We start from the raw sequence: 9,716 nt of genomic DNA on the forward strand, positions 1-9,716 counted from the left end.
AGGATAATTGAGATACGATAAGAGAAATAGAAATGAGAGCAACTTCGTAACGATACGATAGAGAAGCAAAAGCCTGACCTTAGTCGGCGACGATATTCAAGCACTGAGTTTAAATTAAAATAAACTTAACTAACGTGAAAGAAGGAAGGAGTTGAGTTCACAGGAGAGGAATGAAGTTACTGATCAAAACGATAGTGGGTGCGAAAACAATAGAAAAACGGTAGCGATAGCGATAATAAGAAGGAACAGGAACGATAGAGAAACAATAGGAAGCTAAAAGAAGTCTAAATTAACGAGAGCAAGATATATTGGGACCATAATTGGGTCATCCCTCTGTGGCGAATATCGGTTACACGTTTTCGACGATCACCGCTAGATGATGCGTAATGTCTCGTTGACACCAACTGGTACTTTTCTTCGACTGCTCCGGCATAGAGTCCAGGTTGCCTATCATTGGGGATTCCCTTGACAGAGGCAGGTACGTATGCTACCTCTGCAAGGTTACCGGATTAAGTGCAACTCCTCATTGTTTGCCTCCACCGGCTTCGTCGTATAGGCAGTGGCTTTCTGCCCACGATATATCACGAAGACCATGCAGTCACACGGCGGCTTACAGCACCTCAACGTCCGTTGACCATGACTCACACTGATTGTAGCCCTTACTGACAGGAAGGCTGCGTCGATCCTCAGAACGAGGGCTTTATCAATTCTGGACGTAGTGTTTTGGGTTCGGTCCTGGCCGGTAAGTTGGGGGACGACAGGCTGCGGTCTGCCCTTAATGTCCACCTTACGGCATCCGAAAAAGTAGGCATCCGAAGTTGTACGGGAGACTTATAATTACGGAACGGTAGTTGAATTCGTCGGTAGCTGGAACTGTAGTTTTCGGTAGATGTTGATCCCTCGGTGAATCAAAGAAATGTTTTGATCCCTTGATGATCGTGGTTGCGGTACCTGGTTAGCTTGCGCCAAAGCGCGGGATTACAAAATTTATACAGAAAATATTAGTGACTAGTATTCTTCGCCTATTTTGTATCGAGCTTTCTTGGAGTACCCCGCCAGGGACGCGTTTTACGATAGTTTCCTTTGGGTTTTTGGCCTTGTAACGGGCTATTCCAAAATGGCACGTTACAATACATATCGTCACAAGGCGGGAGCCTCGAAACCCAAAGAGGTGGTGTGCGATTCCGCCAAAGATCTCCTTGACGTAGCTGTACGAGCTTTCACGCGTTTCGTTACAGGTACGATTGAGATACGATTGACACGTAGGCTGATTCGTTTCTGTGACAAGCTAGCCCAGATTGCTACGTTCGCATTGACTTGGCGCATTTCATGTGGTATTATAACTTCCTGGGTAATCTGTTATACGCAAAACCCATTTTTTTTATTGAGATTTGATGTGCAGTCTCACAGTGATAACGTTTTCGCGAAAATTAACCAGGTCTTCGTCTTGATCGATTAACCGAAGCTGTATGTGATCTATGGTCTGTATGGTCTTGACGGTGATCGGAAGGTACATGACGTGCGATGACACTTCTACAATCTTAAATCTCGGTGGAACGATAGAGAAAAACTCTTAAATAGTACCCACTTTGCGCTCATTGAGGCACCCGTTGTGATGCTGCATACGACTCGCAACGCGGTGACCTTGAGATAAGGTACATGCATATCCGATTGGTGAGTTTGGTTAGCTGTCAATACGGGTGGTGTAAATCCGAGAAGCTGGCCGATAGAATCGTCAGATTCAAAATTTATGATGCGGTTACATTTGATTTCGCTGCATAATGTATTTTTGTTGGGCTTTATGCTGATTTCAAAATCTGTATTTTTTAACGCGTTTTGGACGTACTTTTCAATATTGTGACGAAGGGTTTACGTCGCACTTATGATGGAGAGGGAGAATGAAGACGAGACACGAGGTTGAGAGAATGCACGCGTCCAAGTAGTAGGTAGAACTTAGGGGTTGTATTTGATGTCTCTGAGGAGGCCTTAAAAATTATTTCACAATTGGGTTGATCCCGCGTGGCGGCCGGTCACGCCCCGGCCAGTTAGCGTTGTCTTAATCCTATAGTCTTGAAAATTAATGAGCGCGCGTGTGTGTGTGTGTGTGTGCGCACGTGCGTGCGTGGGGTTGTGTGGGCGTGTGAGTGCGTGGATGACGTGGTGAGTGTAGGGGGTGTGTGTGAGTGCAGGGGTGAGGCGGAGTGGGAGGAGGTGGGGAGTAGTGACGTCGGGGATGCAGTTGGGCGGTCGGTGGTCGTTAATACACGCGGTGGTCTGACCTTCGATCTCGCTGTTTGCCTGGTCCGGTATCTTTATCTGTACGCTTCCTTCCTCACACGTCTTTGGAACTTGAGTGACTACTCCGGCCGGCTCCGGTCTTCGAGTGCGTTCGAGCCGGTTCGGCCATGTTCGGTCTTGTTCCGCGGGTTTGGGGCTTATTGTGACGTGCACGAGGTAGTGCAACGTCACAATATCCTCAATTTTATACCTGCCGGTAGATATGATGACTACTTCATCACCGACGTACAATTTATTGTGACCGACGTCAACGTTAGAAATAGAATTGAAGGTCAACAATTCGACGAGACCGAGGACATAATTTTGTTGAGAACAAGTTCGATCGGAGAAAAATATTGCGCTTCAAGAACCGAAGACGTTCCCGATATAGTTAACGTAAACGAATCATCCATGAGTTCCAGCAAGTGTTCGACTGACATTGTGTTGAAAAATAAAATAGTTCTCGCACGTCGAGAATAATACCAGCGCATGCGCGCGCAGATCGCATATCAAGGTTCGAGCTTTCGTCCTTACTTTTCTTTTCCAGTTGTCGGTAGCACGTCATACAATAAACACATACGTCTACATTATCCGAACCTTTATATTTCTTTTCTCACCACTCTTACATTCCTACACAATCCTCAATAGGTTATGGGCCCAGGCAAGCAGCCTGCAGAAAAATAGATTTGTGTAGTCGAAAGAACGGTGGACATTAAAATAAATAAAGTGTTATCTCGATTTTTTTTTCTCTTGTTGGTCGACACGTGGTCGCCATCCTAGTGTCGTGGTGTAACGGTATCCGCGGACTCGGTAAAATAATCGAACGAATATGTCGGAAACAACTCTGTTCAAAAGTATCAAAAAGTTTGATGGCTCGAATTTCCAAGCCTGGAAATTTCGAATGAATTCGATGCTCATCGCGAACGCGATCCAAGATATCGTGACGGGTGCGAGAGTGATGCCGGCAGACGCTCAATCTGCGGACGGCAAAAAGTCGGTAAAGGACAATGCCACGGCCATGTGCATTGTATCGTCCTCGATCGAGGATTCTCAGCTTGACTGCTTGCTGGAATGCACGACAGCCAAACAAATGTGGGATAAACTGGTAAGAATCCACGAACAGAGATCCGCGTCAAATAAGATGCTGTTGCTGCAAAAATTTCATGGGCACCGCATGGACTTGAACGAATCAGTAGTGCAACACGTGTCTCGAGTACAGAATATGGCGGCTCAGCTAAAAGATCTGGGAGAGAACGTCTCGGACACTGCCATTATGGCAAAGGTTCTAGGTAGCCTTCCATCCCGATATAACGCCCTCCAAACAGCGTGGGATAGTGTACCCGAAGACAACCAATCGCTCGAAAATTTGCTGGAACGATTAATAAAGGAAGAGAGACGACTCGAAGGAGACGATTACCGCGAGTGCAAGTAAAGATAGCGAGAAAAATCGGGAAAGTGATAAAACAAGTGTCGAGTGCTTTTATTGCAAAAGAAGAGGTCATTATGCTCGCGAGTGTCGAAAAAAGAAAAAGGACAAAAAGAAAAGCGGTGAAAATTCTCGCGAATGTGCGTTTGTTGCGACTTCCGGTGCACGCGGTCGTGAGAGCGGTCAGCAACACAAGAAAACAGAGGCAGCACCATCTAGTGAGGTCATCCAACGACTCATGGCAGTCGATACAAATGACGTTTGGATTACCGACAGTGGTGCCTCTAGGCACATCACCTACCGACGAGAGTGGTATAGTGAGTTTTACCCGAGGAGCGGCGAATCAATATCGCTCGGGGATAACGGCGTGTGCGAGATTGCCGGTACAGGCACTGTGGTAATCGATAGACTCGTGGATGGCGAATGGTGCGAAGCGCGCATTGAAAACGTGTTATACGTTCCCAAACTGAGAAAAAATCTATTCTCGGTCGGCGTGTGTACGTCGAAGGGGTTCGAGGTTATGTTCAAAGCACAATACGTGATTGTAAATCGTGACGGTGAAACTTTCGGTATCAGTGTGAGACAAGATAACAAAATCTACCGCATGTTTTTCAGAGCCAAGAACTCGAGTGTCAAAAACGAAGCGAATGTGTCAACAGTGAACTTGCGCTTGTGGCACGAGCGCATGGGACATATAAACAATAGAGTGTTGCGGGAAATGATACAAAAAGGGTTAATTCGTGGCGTGAAACCTACCGACGTTGACGATTTCTTTTGCGAATCGTGTGCTTACGGAAAATCTCACAGGCTCGCGTTCAAGAAGACCGAAAGAAAAAGAAACATACAACCCGGAGAGTACATACATTCAGATGTATGTCGTCCGTTCTCGGTGGAATCAACAGGTGGCTCGAGATATTGCATAAACTTTAAAGACGACGCGTCAGGTTTCCGGCATGTGTATTTCATGAAACATAAGTCTGACGTTTTTGTTATTTTCAAGAAGTTCGAGAGGCTAATCAACAACAAGTTCGGCAAACCAATGAAGATATTACGCACGGACAATGGGCGTGAATATTGCAATCGAGAAATGGAGCAGTATCTCGCAACTCGAGGGATCCAGTTGGTAAACACGGCGCCATACACGCCGCAGCAAAATGGCAAAGCCGAGCGCGATAACCGGACGATTGTAGAGAGTGCTCGCACGATGATTTCAGCAAAAGGTCTTCCTCTCTCTCTGTGGGCTGAAGCAGTCGGTACGGCAATTACCGTGCTTAATCGAGTATTATCAGCCGGTAACGTGAAAACGCCATATGAAATTTGGATGGGAAAACCACCAGACGTATCCCATTTCCGTGTGTTCGGGTCAGACGCCTTCATGCACATTGACAAGCAGTTTCGTAAGAAACTAGATCGGAAATCAGCAAAATTGATTTTAGTCGGGTATCAGAACGATTCAACAAACTATCGTCTGTACAACCCTGAAACAAAGAAAATATCAGTGTCTAGGGACGTCACCTTCAATGAGAAGTCGAAGCATGGATCGTCGGAAGAAGAAGAATTCGAATACACCTTCCCTGTCGCTGATAACGAAGACGAGCCAGAAGTTTTCGAGGAACAGGAAGAACCCGAAGCAGTTGAACCTGAGGCAGTCGAGGAAGTATAAGTTCTTCGCGAAGAAGAACTCGAACAGCCCAATCAGGCTAGACAACTGCGAGACCGAAACAACATTCGGTTGCCAGCCAGGTACGTGGTCGATGTTGCAGAATATAATCCGCCAAATACCTTCCAGGAGGCAATGAATAGTCCAGAGGCCGAAAACTGGGTCGAAGCAATAAGAGAAGAATTCGACGCACATGAACGAAACGAAACTTGGACAATCGTACCGAAAAAGAACGATCGAAAACCCATCGATTCAAAATGGGTATTCAAAGTTATAACAGACACATCAGGCAATGTGCACCGATATAAAGCACGACTCTGCGCTCGAGGGTTCAAACAGAAAGAGGGCCTTGACTACAACGAGACCTTCTCACCAGTCGTGCGATACGACACCTTACGAGTCCTACTGGCCGTGGTGGCTGAAAAGGACTTAGAACTCGCACAATTCAACGTGAGGACGGTTTTCCTCAATGGGAAACTGAAGGAGGAAATTCTCATGGAAATACCAGAGGGGCTCGAGATCAAGAAAGAAGAAAGTCAAGAATTAGTTTGCAAACTAAACAAATCTTTGTATGGTTTGAAACAAGCACCTCAGTGCTGGAACGAAAAATTTCGTGAATTTTTGAGACAGTACAGTTTTCGCGAGACAGAGGCCGACAAGTGCATATTTCGGGGCCATGTCGACGGTACCGAAGTATTTTTAGCTCTGTTTGTGGATGACGGGCTCATAGCAGCAAACAATAGTCAAGCTCTCGAGTCGGTTGTCAAATCCTTGAGAAACGCGTTCGAGATTACGCTTGGAGACGGGACAGTCTTTGTCGGAGTACAAATAGTACGAGATCGAGAGAAAAAGGCACTTTTCTTGCATCAAGAAGCGTACACTAATAAAATTCTAAGTAAATTTAAGATGAACGAAGCAAAAGTTGCAAGCGTCCCTGCCGATCCACACGCAAAGTTAACTCTAAATGATAGCCATATTGTAGAATCGAATAATGTACCGTTCCGAGAAGCAGTAGGGTCCTTGTTGTTTCTCGCAGTTGTGTCAAGACCAGATATCGCGTATTCTGTGAACTCGGTCAGTAAATATCTGAGCAATCATAATGAAAGTCACTGGCAAGCTGTAAAAAGAATCTTTCGTTACTTGATCGGAACTATTAAAGTCGGTATAAATTATACAAGTGGCGGGAGTAATTTAGAATTACTGGGTTTCTCTGATTCCGATTTTGCGAGCGATGTGGAAACGCGCAGATCCACGACAGGCTATGCATTTTGTGTGTCGAATGGTATTGTGTCATGGTCGTCACAACGACAGAAACTAGTTACGCTCAGCACCACCGAAGCCGAATATGTTGCAGCAGCAGCGGCTGCGAGAGAAGCCGTTTGGCTAAGGAAACTGTTACGCGATCTCAGGTGTTTACCAAATACTGCGACAGCATTAAAAATAGATAATCAAAGTGCAATTCGTCTAATAAAGAATCCCGAATTTCATAAAAGAACTAAGCATATAGACATTAAGTATCACTACATACGAGAGATTGTTGTAAATGGCGAAATATCGGTGGAATATGTACCGACAGAACGGCAATTAGCCGATATATTCACCAAGGCACTCCCAAAGAGCCAATTTAATTTCTTATGTGTTAATTTAGGTATAGGAGTCTCGACATACTCAAACGGCGGGAGTGTTGAAAAATAAAATAGTTTTCGCACGTCGAGAATAATACCAGCGCATGCGTGCGCAGATCGCATATCAAGGTTCGAGCTTTCGTCCTTACTTTTCTTTTCCAGTTGTCGGTAGCACGTCATACAATAAACACATACGTCTACATTATCCGAACCTTTATATTTCTTTTCTCACCACTCATACATTCCTACACAATCCTCAATACATTGAATTACGTGTCATGTTTATAAGCTCACCGCCTGGAAATTTCAAACACAAGTGACCGCAGTCGAATGTTTCGTAATTCTGATATCTTTCATCGTTGTACTTAACGCTACCAACACCGAGATGTTTCACGAGGTCGATCGGAGGTTGAGGGTCATCGAAACTGTCGAAATAATTGACATCATTGTCACGTTTCATATACGCAACCCAATGTGTCCCAGGACCATCCTTATCGTCAAGATTGACGACAGCTGTCTCGGGTTTACGCGGTCCGTTTTTGGGAATTTCGTTGCGTATAAAAACACCTCGGAAGTATGGAATTCTCATAATTTTTGCATACTTAACAAATCCCAGTTGGTCAACAGTCGGCGTGGCTTCACGTTCAGTTTTTTGAAAGATGAAGACCACACCCCTTCTTGTACGACTTAACGGCATCTAGCAGTCCTACCTTTACCGACCGAGCAAACTCATTTTTTTTCTTTCTATAATTAATCAACAAACAAACGGATAGGGTTGAAATTTGGACGGCGCATAGCTCTTTTGTAACCGAATCGAGCAAGGTTACTCATATCCCGAAAATCGTCAAAAAAATTGGTGGTTTTTTGACACGTGTTACTATTTCCACATCTCCTGTATTTCAGGGACCAAAAAGCGCATAGCCGAGGTACCTTCCGCCATTCTGCGAAAAATAAGGAGTAAAATGAGCCATCGTGAGACTGTTTTCATGCAATATTGTGACCAGGCTATAAGAACTAGTAATTACAATAATTTCGCAAATAAAAGATGCTCTCGCGATCAGCTGGGCACGCGGTCAGTACAGTCGAGCGTTCCTTGGTTGGCGTAGTCACCGCAGCACGAAGTGCCGCTTGCGTAACAATGGGCCCTGTGGCAGCTCGTCGTCGTTTTTGTAGTCTATTCTTTTCTGAAAGACCCACGAGAAAAGATGTATACATTTATTATTCAGACGATTTTACTACTTACCGTTGCATTCAGCAGTTTCCGTGCTTATCGGAACGTCGTTTTCACGTAGTCAAAGTTTCCATGGGGCATCATGAGTCACAATTACATTGATCATATTATCCCCGGAACCGTATTATACCTTGAAACGAATCTTTTCTATTTCGGGTTAAAAATTCCCGTAGTCATATTCAGCGATATTCGTAAATGCCACTGACTTTGAGCCGATTAAATAACTACGTTCCTGGACGAGCTGCCACAGGGCCCATTGTTACGCGAGCGGCACTGCGTGCTGCGGTGACTACGCCAACCAAGGAACGCTCGGGTGTACCGACCGCGTGCCCAGCTGATCGCGAGAGCATCTTTTATTTGCGAAATTATTGTAATTACTAGTTCTCATAGCCTGGTCACAATATTGCATGAAAACAGTCTCACGATGGCTCATTTTACTTCTTATTTTTCGCAGAATGACGGAAGGTACCTCAGTTATTTGCTTTTTGGTCCCTGAAATGCAGGAGATGTGGAAATAGTAACACGTGTCAAAAAACCACCAATTTTTTTGACGATTTTCGGGATATGAGTAACCTTGCTCGATTCCGCTACGAAAGAGCTATGCGCCGTCCAAATTTTAACCCTATCAATTTGTATGTTGATTAATTAAAGAAAGAAAAAAAATGAGTTTGCTAGGTCGGTAAAGGTAGGTCTGCTACATGCCGTTAAGGTGGAGATCTTTACCTAACGCGATCGCTTCCATCGTTTTGTTATGCTGTTTGCTTTCCACCAATTCTCGTTCAGCCGCACTCGCATCGTTCACAGCTTTCAGTATACCCGCAGCACCCGCTGCTAACGCACCCGTAGTGCTGAGACCGTTACATATCGTTAAAGGTAGAAATCTACTAACTTTTGAGGGTACCGGTAAAATCGAGGGGAAAACTACTAAAAAATACGGGGTCTCAAGAATTTCATGGTATTTCATAGCATTTCACAGGCATTTCATAGAATTTCAAGGCATTTCATAGAATCTCATGGCATTGCATAGAATTTCACATACATTTCACAGTATTTCACATGCAGTTCACAGTATTTCATTACGATTTCATAGTATTTCATTACGATTTCATAGCATTTCAAGACCATTTCATAGCATTTCACAACCATTTCATGTCACTACATACAGGATCACACGACTTTTCGTCATTCTACTTTCGACGGCCGCTAAATGTTAAATAATTTTTTGCCTATGGCCGCCAACGCTGGCCGCCAGTTTCAGCCTCATACCGTGTTCTGTAGTCGACAGACAATATTAGTCATTGTTTTCAGAATATTTTAATCTGGATCACACGAATTTCATATCATTTCACAAGCATTTCCTATGCATTTCATAGCATTTCACAGCATTTCAGAAGCATTTCACAGTATTCCGTATCATTCTAAAAGCATTTCATTGTATTTCATAATCGACTGTCCCAAAGATTTCACGAGTGGTTACTCCTCAGGTAAAATGCGTGG

The 9,716-nt window shown here is 44.5% G+C and overlaps 1 protein-coding gene across 1 annotated transcript in view; it reads left to right on the top strand.

Moving 5' to 3' along the window:
- LOC124405981 (alpha-aminoadipic semialdehyde synthase, mitochondrial) overlaps positions 1-9,716 on the top strand; it is a 145,807-nt gene that overhangs the window by 59,576 nt on the left and 76,515 nt on the right. The window lies entirely within an intron of this gene.

This window comes from Diprion similis, chromosome 1 (genome assembly GCF_021155765.1).
Source record: "Diprion similis isolate iyDipSimi1 chromosome 1, iyDipSimi1.1, whole genome shotgun sequence".
NCBI classification, from domain to species: Eukaryota; Metazoa; Arthropoda; class Insecta; order Hymenoptera; family Diprionidae; genus Diprion; species Diprion similis.